This window comes from Platalea leucorodia, assembly GCF_965183815.1.
Source record: "Platalea leucorodia genome assembly, chromosome: 2".
NCBI lineage: Eukaryota > Metazoa > Chordata > Aves > Pelecaniformes > Threskiornithidae > Platalea > Platalea leucorodia.
In genome coordinates this window covers 51940776-51956394 of record NC_138824.1, presented here as the reverse complement: position 1 = coordinate 51956394, position 15619 = coordinate 51940776, and positions in this window count along the sequence as shown.

Genomic DNA, 15619 nt, shown 5'->3' with positions numbered 1-15619 from the left:
TGCTGAGTACAGGGGCACTATCACCTCCCTGCTCCTGCTGGCCACACTAGTCCTGGTACAAGCCAGCATGCCATAGGCCTTCTTGGCCACCTGAGCACACTGCTGGCTCATGTTCAGGCAGCTGTCAACCAACACCCCCAGGTCCTTTTCTGACAGGCAGCTCCCCAGCCACTCCTCCCCAAGCCTGTAGCATTGCATGAGGTTGTTGGGACCCAAGTGCAGGACCCAGTGGCACTTAGCCTTGTTGAATCTCACACAGTTGGCCCCAGCCCAATGATCCAGCCTGTCCAGGTCCCTCTGTAGGGCCTTCCTACCCTCCAGCAGATCGACACTTCCACTCAACTTGGTGTTGTCTGAAAACTTACTGAGGGTGGACTCAATCCCCTCATCTGGATCATCAATGAAAATATTGAACAGGACCGGCCCCAGTACTGAGCCCTGGGGAACACGACTCGTGACCGGCCACCAACTGGATTTGACTGCATTCACCACCACTCTCTGGGCTCGGCTGTCCAGCCAGTTTTTAACCCAGCACAGAGGGCACTTATCCAAGGCATGAGCAGCCAGCTTCTCCAGGAGAATGCTGTGGGAGACAGTGTCAAAGGCCTTACTAAAGTCCAGGTAGACAACATCCACAGCCTTTCCCTCATCCAGGTAGCAGGTCACCTTGTCATAGAAGGATACTAGGTTAGTCAAGCAGGACTTCACTTGCATAAGCCCATGCTGGCTGAGCCTGAGCCCCTGATTGTCCCACACGTGTTGTGTAATGGCACTCAGGATGATCTGCTCCATAACCTTCCCTGGCACCGAGGTCAGGCTGACAGGCCTGTAGTTCCCCGGATCCTCCTTCCAACCCTTCTTGTAGAGGGGCATCACATTTGCTAACTTCCAGTCATCTGGGACCTCCCCAGTTGACCAGGACTGATGATAAATGATGGAGAGTGGCTTGGCAAGCTCCCCTGCCAGCTCCCTCAGTATCCTCAGGTGGATCCCATCTGGCCCCATAGACTTGTGAGCATTCAGGTGGAGGAGCAGGTCAGTGACTGTTACCTCTTTGACACCTGGGGCTTCATTCTGCATCCTATCTCCATCTCCCAGCTCAGGGGCCTGAAAACCCCAAGGATGATCAGTCTATTAAAGATTGAGGCAAAGAAGGCATTAAGTACCTCGGCCTTCTCCTCATCCTTCATGGCAGTGTTTCCCTCTGCACCCAACAAAGGAGGGAGATTCTCCCTGGCCCTCCTTTTGTCGCTGATATATTTGTAAAAACATTTTTTGTTATCTTTAACGGCAGTGGCCAGTTTAAGTTCTAGCTGGGCCTTTGCCTTTCTAATTTTCTCCCTGCATAACTTCACAACATCCTTGTAGTCTTCTTGAGTTAATGGAGTTAATATTAATTAACAATGTTAATGAAAGAAGTTAGGTGACAAGAAGATTTAACAAAACATGAATTTGACAGTGTCATGGTGTCATGGTTAAGACCAAATTACAGTACAGAGACTAAATAGGCTTGGGTACTAAAATCTTTTAGTCACAGATCTCTGCAATTTTATGAATTACATTACTTCATTGGTCGACAGGAGAAACAATGTGGTCCAGAAGCTGGACAGGTCATGGCAGAGGCTCCATCCATGCTCTGTGTAGTCCTGGGCCAGGACCTGGGCTCCCTGCAGTTCTCTCCTTGAGTGACTCTGGGCACCATGGGTTACAGGACTGGGCAGAGAATCCTTGGTTCTTGAATGTCCTGTTCAGAGTCAGTCAGTGCCTAATAGCTAGCTGTCAGTGGTGCTCATGGTCTGCTCCTCTGGAAGGTTCTGGACATGTTCACAACTTTTTTTGGGCCACAAAAATGATCAGAGGGATGGAACATCTCTGCTATGAGGAAAGGCTGAAAGAGCTGGGGTTGTTGAGCCTGGAGAAGAGAAGGCTCCAGGGAGACCTTACTGCGGCCTTTCAATACTTAAAGGGGGCTTATAAGAAAGATGGGGACAGGCTTTTTAGCAGGGCCAACAGCTATAGGACAAGGGGTAATGGTTTTAAAGTAACAGAGAATAGATTCAGACTAGGTATAAGGAAGAAATTTTTTGCAATGAGGGTAGTGAAACACTGTCACGGGTTGCCCAGAGAGGTGGTAGATGCCCCATCCTTGGAAACATTCAAGGACAGGCTGGATAGGGCTCTGAGCACCTGATCTAGTTGCAGATGTCCCTGCCAATTGCAGGGGGGTTGGACTAGATGACCTTTAAAGGTCCCTTCCATCCCAAAGCATTCTATGATTCTATGATTCATAGTGATTGACATGTTTTCAGCTTTCACAACCAACATTTAGCAGGCTGTGTATGTTCAGGGTACTCCCCTATCCTTATGACTAAGCTATTCCCTTTTCCTATTAGGCTAACTAAAGTTATGCTAACACTTGTTGTCAACTAGGCCTGATTTATACTATTTGTACACAGTGTGTGACTGAAGAATAGCAAGCAGAACATATATGTGTAAATATGCATTATATAAAAACAAAAGACAACCACAGGTTTTCTAGCTTAATTTGATCTCAGTATAATACAAAATTTTAGAACAAATAGTAAAAGAAAGATCAATTGAAAACTAACAAGTAAATAGAAAATGTAACAAAATTCAAGATCTATTTGTAGAAAAAACCCCTGATGTCTGAAGAAAAAAATAAAAAGAGGACAACAAGTAGTTCTACTAATTATGAGTCTCAGTGTTACAAAAGATTACAGTAACTATATTATTTGCTTCAACACAAAAGTTCTGAATGTGCGATACTAAGCAATGACAGGTCATGGAAGTGGTTTACTTTAAGTAAATCTAACTGAAGTACCAAAGCTTGAAGTAGACTTGGTTTAGTAAAATCAGCTGAGTAGGATAGGGACTTCAAGGAGAATTTAGCCCATGCAAGGTTTAAATTTTTCTCTGTGTGTGGGTGTCCTTCTCTCAGTACAGTTATAGGAAATATAATTCAGAGTATTTTTATTGGAAACAGAGAAGCATGAATATTCTTGAAAAAGCAATTAGTGACATTTTGTGTAAAAAAATCACATATGTCCTAATCACTTATTTCAATGAAAAAGTAATTGAAAGTGGAAAATGGATAGAATACTTTAAATTAATATGTAGGAATAGATACCCCATCTTATTAGAAAAGAATAAAACACTCAACCTATTTGTCTCAGAAAAATAAAGGGGGAGACTTGTGATTATTATGTACAGATACATCAGTGGGTGAAAGCTAGAGCAACAATGCTTATAGGAAGTGCTGGTTCAAGAACAATTAGATTTAATCTGCCATCAGATATATATATGGATATATCTAGGTGTGTATATATATATATATGGAAGAAATTGAAAACAATTGTAACTGTGAATACTGTTATTGTACTTAAGAACCTGGGAACAGATTTCTTTAGAATTTTGAAATTTCTAGAGAGTTTGATACATTTATGAAGAGTTTTGTTCATAAATACATAGTAAAGTTTGCCAGACTGACCCTTCAGTTTAGGAAAGCCAAAGCCAACCTGGAGCTGAATCTAGCAAGAGATGAGAAGGGCAACAAGAAGAAAAGTAGAAGCACAACAAGAAGAAATCTTCAGAATTCAAAATAAGATTCTTTACCAGGAATTTAGGGTGAAACTCCACCTAATCAGGCTCATCATTTTCGTCCAGGGCCATAGGGTGAGATTACATTAGCATTTAGTCTTTATCAAGGTTATACTTTTAAAGTTACTTTCTCCATTGTCTTGACTTATCCTGCTTTGGTTCACTTTGGCTATGCTTACATAGCAAGTAGTGTATGTACAAATGCAGATCTGTAGAGTGAAGCAGCTGTTGCTGAGGACCCAACGTCCATATTACGTACATTTGAAGGTTGCTTTTTTTTCTGCTCTCTGTCACTAGTCTGGTGTCATAGTCTCAATGCCTGTTGGCTGCTGATACAGGTAAGACTTTCTGTGATGCAAACCAAAGCCCAGGAAGTGGGGGCAATCAGATGATTTTCTTCATAAATGCACTGCTCATTTGCATAGGAACAGCAATGGCAAATCCACTGTAAAGTCTCAGGATTTACTAAGCGGATTCCTTTTGGGTGAAACTATACTGGAAACTGCAAGCCAGGAGGGCATCTGTTGTCATCCAGCTTCTAATAGTCTGTCAGTCCTTTGGCCCTTACTGGAACTAGTTCAAAGTAATACTCCCCAACATTCTGAAACACCAGTAGTGTGTATGTCACATTCTCACCAGCAGCTCTTCTGTTCTACCAATCCACTTTTATCAGTCTACACTAACTGCTAGTGTAGACATAACTGTAGTGAATCAAGTGTTCTCAAGTAAAGGTCTGTTTCTCTTATGGAAGGTGCCTATTATTCCATTCAGGCTCATCTTTTTAGATTGTTAGATATGAAAATTCCGTAGTGGTGTAGTGTGAACAGAATCACTGTGAATACCTGTAAAAACAGCTACGTCTCTTCATTTTCCCTGCAGGAAGCATGGGCATTCTGATTTCTGGATGTTTCATATTTAGATGTAAGTTAGGACAAGATAAATCCTAATACTTATCTAATATTCTTTATTTATGGCCACTACTTTTAGGAGGCATCTAAAATGAAGATATAAATTGAAAAAAAAGATATTTCTATGGTTCTTACTTTTCAGAAAGTCTGCAGTGACTTAAACTACTTACCCACGCAAGTTAGTCTGAAAAAAAACAAGGAAAAGAAATGCCAAGAAATAAAACCTAGATTGTTTAAGAGAATGACTTTCAGGGAGTTGCAATGTGATATCAGTTATACATGAAATCATGGCATCCAATATCATTGTGAAAAAAACTTTCACGTTAGCTCATTTATTATTTTCACTTTACTGATTTCTTTTTCTTGAATCAAGAGATACACATTTAGGTCATATTTTTTGCTGGTGTAAAATGATTCAGGTGGATATAACTTCATTAAATTCAAGTAATTACATCAGTTTATGTCAACCATGAATTTGTCTGTATGTTAAAAAAACAAGTCCTTTTTAGCTTAAAAATTCATTATATTAATTCCATAAAATTTGTTAAAAATTAGTATAAAAGTATAGCAGGTAAAAGGATGAAATTATTATGTTACACAAAAGAATGTTTTGACTACAATTATAATTATGGTATATAACTAAACGAAATGTTTAATTGGACTCAAGTTGTGTGTGTCTAAATTACATCTACAGAGCAAAAAGGAAGAAATATTGCCCTCTTTTTCCCTCTCATTTTTATTTCATAAGAAATATAGAATAATATCAGGTATGATTTTACAGTATTCAGAACATATTAAGAGTTAGAGTTTATGTCCTGGGCATGCTTTTACAATATTCAAAACATTAGAAGAGGCTAGATTTTATATACTGGGAGTGCACTTTTCTCCTAATCAATGTACTTGTACAGTACTGTGGTTAATGGAAATTTGATGTAATTTTAAAAGTGAATCATTGCACAAAATCCCTCTACTTGCAGCTGCAGTATCTGTTATTCAATCTTATGTAAAGCTCATTGAGTAAAGTGCTGGGAGATGAATCTTCTAATTGATACTATAGTTTAGCACATACTTAAATAATTTTTGGGTTTCTGGACAGATCTCTAATTGCTAACAGTTCCATTTCTAAATCTTTTAATTATCAGATAACCTGCCCATTTTCTATGTTCTTAAGATGGGCATTTACATAACATTGCCTAATTAAATCTGAGCTGACTGGTTCTTTCTTTCCATTGCAATTGGCTTAGTCAGCCTTCTCCAACATCCCCAATTGTACAGTATTTATAGCCTTTTGCTAAAATACACAGTATATTATTTTTGTGCAATGGAAACCATATTCAGCATTTTTTATGCCTCAGCAAGACATCTGGTATTTTATCATCTTCACTGTTATCAGGAAATAAAATTATACTGGTAGGCAGACTAAAGTAAGCTATGTTTTGCTCTGCTTGAACTGTTTTCAGATGGAAGTCCTTACATTCAACTAGTGCATTTGTGTTGTGCTTTTTTGAGTGTAGTCTTGAGATAACTGTGAAATGTGTTCTGACTTTTCTGTATGGGATAAAATATTCTTACATGGTGATGCCAAGAGATTATTGGTGTATACTGTGTGGGACTGCATACAGATTTGAGTCATAACTTACAGTCATATTTTATTTGCAGTTTTTAGAATTCAAGCCCTGCCTCAAAATCTCCACAACACTCTAATGTTCTTTCTAAATTTTACGTGTAACCAATGGGGTTTACATGTCCTTCCCACAGTATCTAATGCAGTACACAGACTGTCAAAAGCATTGTTGGGATTTCTGAAATGTAGAGGCCTTAAGATTTACCTTTTTGCAAAGGAATGAATTCTATCCTCATTAATTAAAGTGTGTCCATGTCGGGGACTGAAGTATCAGTGCTAAATTGAAATCAAATACCTGAGACACTCTAGCTACAGCAGACTAGAACTATTTCAACCTGGACTGCTTCATCTACATGAATCAGACCATATAAAGAAAGTGCAGTGTATATATCTTTCCACTGGAAGAATATGAAGTCTTTTATGAGGCACTCAATCATAAATTAACAGGTAGAGGAATACAAGATTATTTGGAGTATCTTTTGTTTTGTTTTATGAGTATAATCTGTTGCAGTCTTAATTTACTTCAGACTTTATCCTTTATGTGACATTACCAAAACATTGTCTCAGAGGAACACTGGCAAATCAAATGGTAATGTCCTTGTATTTACTCACGCATTCTTAGTCCTACAGCCTGTGGGATGAATTCCTTAAATACATATTTGCTTTGGCTCTATGTGCAGTCCCACCTATTTGCCCTTTAAGGACAGTCATAATTCATGTTCCTCTTTTCTCACAGCAGCATGTTATCTGTGCCCCTTTTTCCCCTTGACAATAAGTATCTTGGTCAGGATGATTGTCTCATAACCTATATCATTATAACATCACAAAATGTAATAACAAAGATTTCATCAATGTTCATCTTACTATACTTAAATTTTTCTTAGGTGTTTCTTTCATTTTTCCTGTGAGAAGCTGTGAATAAAGGAAAAAAAAAAAACAACATAATAAACTTAAAAATTAGAATACATGTAGTCTGTGGGTCATAGTAAATCAACTCATTTACTCATAAGAACTTGCAAGAAGTCAAGAGAGTGATCAGTCTGCAGTTTTGGCTCCACAGTGAATAGTGTATCAGGTCCCAGTGATTAGATCATCTTGAGGAGTGTTTTATTATCCTTAAATTTTCAGGTTTGTCAGTTCTGTATATTGAAAACCCTTTGGGAGAGTGAAATTGAGACCACACTAAGATCAATAGTAAAATTCCCATTGAATTCACCGGATGTCAGGCTTTTGCTCAATGTAATCTATATTTTGGGATTCTTATAGTGTATTTACTGATGCATCAAACTTAAATCTAAAAATAAAGAGGATGAAACAGAGTCAGTATTTCTGTTCTAAAGTACTGGACATTAATCTGATATCTAGTTTTTTGCAAGGAGTACATATGTCTGTTCCTTTTAGATCAGAGCAGGTTTGCAGGACTATCAACACTTTTAAAAATGCAGTTAAATTCTTAATCTCAATGATATCTTGAGCAAAGGAATTGCACAGACCAATGACAACTGTTCAAAACAATTTACAATCATCAATAAAGCTTTACTTGCAGATAGACACTAAACATTGAATAAAGAACAAGCAAGTAAAGACTTTACTTCAAGAAGTAAGGCAATGATTTAATATGTTTCTGTGGGTTTTTGTTTTCTTTCTTCAGAAGACTTAAGTTTGATAATTTTCAACAGAAAACATCCAGGATGTTAAGTAGTAAAGGACAAAAGAAATAAAGTTAAACAATTTGTTTATTTATTTTTTGTTTTATATTAACTTTCAAAATATATATTAATGTTTCAAAATATGGTTACATATATGAAATTTATGAACTTTTAATGAAAATAATAAAACCAACGATGCAATAAAGAGTTTTTACATTCAAATATGCCTAACTGTAAAATAAAGCATGAGATTTAGAGCAAGAGGTTGTTGGCAATTTATGTGATAATGGTTCCCAACATAGGGAAATTTGGCTTCCCTTCTCATATTGGCTTTGTCCTGTAACTGTCAGAAGTCTGTAGAAAAAGATATTTTTTATATTTTTTTTTAAAACAAACATCTCAAAATCTAACTCTTTTCAGCTGCAGTGAAACCAGAGTTTTCTCCTCTGTAAACACCAGCAAAGTTTCATTTAAACTTCCTTTAACTTCCATTAACAAAAGTTATGCTTATACTGCAGATTTTTTCTCTGTATATTTTACAATACTGTTTTTTTGTTAGACTTGTCTTTTATGGTAAAGCAAACTGATCAAAGCATAAAATATAAAAATAAAATATCCAAATGTGAAAATTTATTTTGGAGTAACCCCCCCTCCCCTTTTCAGGTAACTAAGTCAAATTGCCTAGATCAGATTCTTCTCTCCTTCCTTTATTTTTTTCTTGGTTGCTTCTTGGATATTCTCAAGTAAAGCCAACCCATAATAATAATAATAATAATAATAATAATAATAATAATAATAATAATGCATTACAGTGTCACAACTGTTTGTCTTATTTATCCTACCAAAGCAAAAAGAGTGAATGTTGTTTTCCTGACTATTTATGCACTATTAATTTGTGTTGTACAACCACAGTCTGTGTAGTACTAGTTCATTACTTACATATTTTGCTAAGATCTTTATGTAGTCATAATAATAAATAAATAAATAAATGGCCAAAATCTGCCTCTCTGCATGTTCATTGTGATGCTAGTAACTCAGTGGAATAAATTCTTGTGATATTTGGACATATAAAGGAGCAGCAGAAACTTTCACACTAGTGTGAACCTTGGTGTTACATAAATGACTGTAATAATTCCATTAGCAAAAACTCTAAACTTTGCATAAACTAAATTCTAAACCATGCAGTCTTAGCATAACTCCAGATGAAACTGAGATCAAAGCTCCACAAGCGAAATTTACAGATTCATTTCAGAGTGAGGGAAATGGAAAGTGAATAATCTACTCTGCTTTTCACTTCCTTTTTATCTAGGAAGGACTTGTCATGAAACAAAAGTTGTATTTTCATTCTGTTCCCTTTATCCAGGATTAAGTCACATGATATCAAGAAAATGTTGCATTATAAGTGACTTCATGAAAATTTCATAGAGATCTGTACCAAATTACTTCAGTGTGTTGACATCACACACACACACACATTCCTATTCTATAATTCTCTTACCTAAATTAATCAAGTTTTTTTTAGCCAAGTTTTTTACCAGTGGAAGATTTTACCAGACTTTTTATGCTCCACTGACTTGTTTGTTATCTCCAATTTCTTTTTAAAATAAATGTATACGTAGTTCATACTCCTGGAAATCCTGCAATACCATTTAATCATTTTTTTTTACTGCAAAGTTTGTCAAGTATAATGCAAATGATCTTTCATCCCTCATTTTAAGGATTCTTGTTATTTGATGCCTGTTTACTTGCATACTGTCACAAATCAATATATAAGTGTTCCCTTGTATGTCAATGGAAAAAAAGCAAAAGATCAAATGTAATGATGCAATTCAACGATTAATTCTTTTGTAGGAAATGGGACATTCTACATTGCTGTTGAAACTTGTTAACCCAGGAGCTGAGTTTTGGCCTGAAGTTAAGACATCAAATTGTTATTTCAGGGCAAGCTCATTATTTAATTGTGTGGATTTTATTTGCTTTATCTCCCCTGTTAGCACTATCTATTATTATGTAGTAATAATGAGGCATAATCCTTGTTTTCTGAAAGGATTTTGGAATTTGTGAACGCCAAGGGACATTCAGTTGACTTGAACAAATAGTGCAGTCACTAGAAAGAGTTAAGTGGCTGTTGGTCAAGACTTAATAGTAACTTTTTGAAGAAGCAGCAAAATATATTTCACAGTCTATTTCCTGGTGAGTAGTTCTGTGACACTGTGAAGGAAACATCTGTGGATTTATTTGCTGGAATGGTTGCTACCACCAGGAACTTAACTCACAGTGTTTTATGAACATGTAGTTTCCAGAGTTGATGTGTTCACTTGAAACCATAGAGCTTTTTGGAGAAATAAAACTAATGAATGCTGACTTATAAATGTGCTCTCAGATTTGCATACATTAATAAAATTAGACATAGGAGAGTGATAATTTGGTTTTGAGCTTAGCAACTGTGTAAAATTTAATATTGCACAAGTCCCCAGTGTTTTTGATTCCCGCAGTCAATTACCGAGGTCAACATTTTTTTTGGTTTATTGTTAGTAAATTATTTTTCCCAAAGGGGTGAATTTGAAAAGAGAATCATATAATTAATTTAAATTTATTTTCAGTGATCAAATGATTTGTTAGAATGCCAGGAAAAGAATTCTGGATAGAATCTGGGAAAACAAAACAAAACAAAACAACAAACCTTGCACTATTAATAGTGGTGGGGTAGTTGTCTCCATTACAGGAATGTAGCATGATTAAACAATCTATTAGTCATAGAATGAATGATTATTTTAAAACAGCAAGATTAATAATTATTTTTAAACACTTTTTAGTATAATTCCAGATAGTGAGGTTTTATGGTTAATACTAGTTCACATGCAAAACTTTATTCTAAATTTCAACATCTCAAAACCTGGAAAAAATAAGATGTAGTATTTTGGTTCAGACCATTGTGAAGGCAGGGATCAGATCAAGCATATCATTAGGAGTCATCTGAGTTTTCCTTAGCTTTTTTTAAGGCCTATTCTTTTTGTAGAATAAAATGTAATGAAAACAATACACACTATTTTGATTTCACTCTTAGAAAATTACTTTGTGTTGGGAATATCTTTCAGAAATGTACTGTAATCTGAAAGTGATGTTTGTGATGTGATTTAACTAACATAATAAGTCAAAGACGACTGGAAATCACTTCAGGAGAAATATTGCACCTCTTAAATGCAGTGCATGCATCAAATTACAGTGCATAATGGAACACCATGAGTATTAAAATGTCTTGAACAATTATAAAAATCTGCAGAGTTATTTCTTTGTGTGTGTGTGTGTTTTCTAGTATGAGGGTTAAGTTCAATTGCTGTTTTTAAAATTTTTATGTTGATGAAAAGAAAACATAATCTAAAGCGGTTGACAGAAAAACATATACTAGATTAACAGAATCTGTGAAGCAGCATCAGTCAAGAACAATTCTAGTGAAGATAACAGAGCTCCCTTTAGTTTACAATATGCAACTAAGATCAGAATCTACCACAAACAGACACTCTCACTGATTTGTGATAACATCAAAGCTGGCAGTCATTTTCTCCTGTAATTCTGGATTTTAGGAGAGAAAAGTGTAGTTTGTTTAGTGACAGCATAGTTACATGGAAGGATCATGCAAGTAAAGAACTATTTCCTGTAAGAATTCAATCACAAAATGGATGCAATACATAGTAACACTAGAAAACTCTCTGATTCATAGCGTTATGATACCAATATAGTCTTGCCTCCATTGTACTGCTGACAAGCTTAGAATCTGTTTCAAACCTATCGTAAATATATTTGTTTCAAAGTCTGTTAAAGGAGGTCAAAAGAAGAGATTTAAAAGTTTTCGTATGAGGTGAACTTTGGTGCAGACAAAGAATATGATGTGTTTTTACTGCATCTGCTAGCATCTTCTTAAAACTCCTGTATGAAATACAAACTATAATGTTAATTGAAACCTACTTGGTAGCAAAGCTAACTGAAACTGAATAATTGAATTTGATCTGCACAAAAATAGTAATTTAGTAATGAACTACAGTCTCCCACTGTAGGCTGAACAGCATACCTTTCTTCAGATTGATATGGTTAAGGAGATTCCTAAAATATTGCTACTGTTTAAGGAGTAGATGGAGATGGTTAATTTTTTACTTGGCTAGTTTTCTTTTTGCAAAATGTTTAGTTCTCTTTGGAAGAATAGAATAGCAAGAGAAGTTATAGGTTACCTCAAGAAAAGAAAGAAGCTGCTGTCAGGGCACCTCAAATACTGTTAGGTGTGTAAGCCGTCATAATAGTCAATATAGTCAGTAAAGTACAGGAAAAATATTAATTGAAGTAAAACTATATTTGGTCACCTGAATTTGGTCACCTCTAGGGTCCATTTACTGTGTTGACCAGGGATTCAGTTCAGCTGCCTGTGCATTTACATCCTGTGCTCTCTGGTGCGTTCTAAGATATCCAAGACATCTGCACAGGACTAATAATATGATACCAGCTCTAGAGCAGAGGCAGCTGAAGGTGAGGTGAAATACCTTAGGTTGTCTGAAATAGTACAAGATACTAGCTTTGCACAAATCAATTGAGCACAAGATTTATCTTGACTATTGTGGGAATTTACATCTCAAGTACTGAATCAGATGCCTAAACGTAAGAGTCTGTTCACCTCATACATACCCTAGGTTATCTGAGACAACTTCAGCTATGGCTGGCATATATGTTACAGATGCCCTACAGGACACCTTAGTTCAGCTGAAGATGCAAGTCTGAGCTCAGACGAAATACCATTTATCATCTAAAAAAGCACTAGACACCTGTATTCAGGCAACTAAATAGGTCACTGTATTTAGATGTCTGAACTGAAATTCATTTCTATATTTAGGCATCTAAATGTAGGACTCTTATAACTTAGTTCCATTCTTGTTGATTTTGGTGGAATTGATAGTAGATGATCTGGACCTTCCTGGTGTCAGGAGAGGCAAATTTCAAGATTTCAGACTTCCAGGACTCTTATTTATTTATTTATTTATTTATGTGGCCAAATTCTGGATTTCTTAGATGCTTGTTTCAGGTATATTAAGAACATGACCCCGACTGTATGAACAGCCTGTATGCTAATTAACACCTGAAAAGAAAAACAATCTTATAATATAATTTGGAGTGTAAGTGGAAATCAGGTTTTTGTTGTTGACTCCTTTGTTTTAAACTGTAATATTAATCATTATTGCTTCAGGGAGGCACATGGGAAATCATGGAAATTATTGAAACTATGGTGAAATAGGAAGCATTAAAGCATTAAGCAGATTAACCATTGCAACAACAGTATGGGATGGGAGGAGAAGAGTGCTCAGCTGACCAAAAAAAAAAAAAAAAAAAAAAAGAAAAAGTAACAGCCTTTGAGCAGAGTAGTGAAGTGCAGAACAACTAAGTGAAAACAATTTTGTGTTTAATCCATGCAACTACTGATAAACCAGATCCTACAGCTTCCAAGATATAATTAATTACAATTACAGATAAATAAATACTGATAAAAAAGTCAATAACTGCTTGCTGAAACATTTAAACAATCAGTCTCTGTTTTTAAAACTTCCAATAATCAATCTCTGTCTCATGCTTCAGGGACATTTTTGCTGTTATGGTATGCCACATGCTGGAGTATCAGTATTATGTAGGCTTAATTCTAAGTTATTACAGTGGTGAACAAGGGCTTAAATGTCTAATTGTCTCAATAACAATGAAATAAAATAGTATCTCTGATGAGATGCTTAGCAAGATTAAAACATAATTTCCATCCTATTTGTACTGGAGGAAAATATCAGTAATGACTGCATTATACTATGAAGCAGGTAGGCTGAATGGTCTTTTTAATCCCAGTCCTAAAAGAGCACACCATGACTTCACTCAGAAATGTCAGGAAGGGACCACCAGACTTGCCACCACTTGCCTCAGCAGTGATTCCTCTGGAATGAAACCTAAACATGCAATCATGGAGGGAGCTGAAGTACTCTCTATATGGTACCTACTCTATAATACTGTGCTCTGTATGGTCATGGCTCTAGGCGGCTTGGTGGTGATCACCTTCCTTTAATATAAACATAAGTATTGGGATCTATCTTTCAGTCTTTTTTCTTCAGCTCTACAAGTTAAAGAATAGTAATTGTTCAGTGGAGGAAAAAGCAGTGTTAAAGATGTCCTTTATGATTCTTCTGTGATATAAAGACAGAGGAAAATTATTTTAATGTTTTCATGCAAGGTATAATATAAATTCTTCATTTTCTTTAAAAGCAAAACCAGTTAGCAGCTGTTTACCTGCACAGGGTTCCTATATACCTTTTCTCCTAATTCAGAGATCTGAATTAAGAAATTGTTGCAATTTCATAGTGCAAATGCATTAAATTAATTTGAGATACTGGTCCTAGGTTTCTGTGGATATATAGGCCCATAGCTATATGGGTCTAGAAGTTCAAATAAAACAAATCTAAATGACACTACTTCTAGTATCTCAACCACGTTGTTGGTTGAGATAAAAATACAGATACCTCTTTTTTTATCGTTGTAGAATTACAGTTTTGAACAACATTACAAGACAAGAATGGATTTTTGATAGAAAAATTTTGTATATGAATAAAAAGCATAGCACATCTTATGTGTATATATTTACATATGTATAAAATTAATTTTTTGTCATAGTTTTAGTGGCCTGTGAAAGTTGATAACAAATACAAACCAACATGAAAATGTTACCCTTAAAAGGTTTGGTCATGCAAAGAACAAAAAGAATAATAACCAAAATCTGAGATTAGTTACATCTACTGAGTTCATAAAAGTTTCCTTTTTGTAAGACCATTAACATTAAATTAATTTGCTTTTAAAATATTTTTCTTTGCATGTGGCAGTTACATTACTGGATCATAGATGATAGAGATAACACCAGTAAAATTTTATTTTGACCAGTTTCTATGTAGAGGTAGCACAACTAGCAGATTAGCTGAATATGAACAAGTATGTTATCACCAAGTTCACTGCTAGAAAAATTGCTAATAAAAACTGCCTATAAAAAGTGTACAAAAAATTGTGAGAATTGTTACTTGGTTTTAGTTTATGTGACAGTCAAGGGATGCTGAATTTGGCTAGCTTTACGTTACTTTTCTGATTTAAAGTTCCCTAGAATTTTATTAGTTAACTTCAGTAATGACGATGAAACTAGGAATATTTTTTTTTTTTTTAATAGAGCTGGCATAATGATTTCTAAACCACAATCCCTGAGTCTGCATCAGTTCAAAGGCTTTGGTTCAGAGAGAGGAAACAAGTCTATGGAAATGTTCACTGCTTTTTTCTTGGCTTTTGCTAGAAAAAAGAACATTTAAGATATGCAGTCTCAGTGATTATGGTCAAATATATAAGCCAACCATGCCTTTTGACATTGGTCTTCAAGTCAGCAACAACTATTGAGTTCTTGAGTAAAAAAAGGGAAAAAAAAGGATCCTTTGCTTATGCAATAGCAGATAATATATGTCTATATTTAAGAAAACAGATGAAGTTAAGTGTAATACCTGAATGGAAAACTGAAAATTATCATGAGCTTCTCGATTCTCAGCCATTAAGAAGAAAAACAGTCAATCATATGTTAGGAATTGTTATGATGTAAATATATAATAAATACATAAAATACTTATATAATAATAAAATATAAAATAAAAGAGAATACCATTTTTGTCATCATGAGATCATCCATTATTTTCATGTAACTGAGAGATCATTTGAAAAGTTCAGTCAGGAAGATTGTATGCTAGGAAACTAAGGGAGATGGAGAGAGAGAGAGA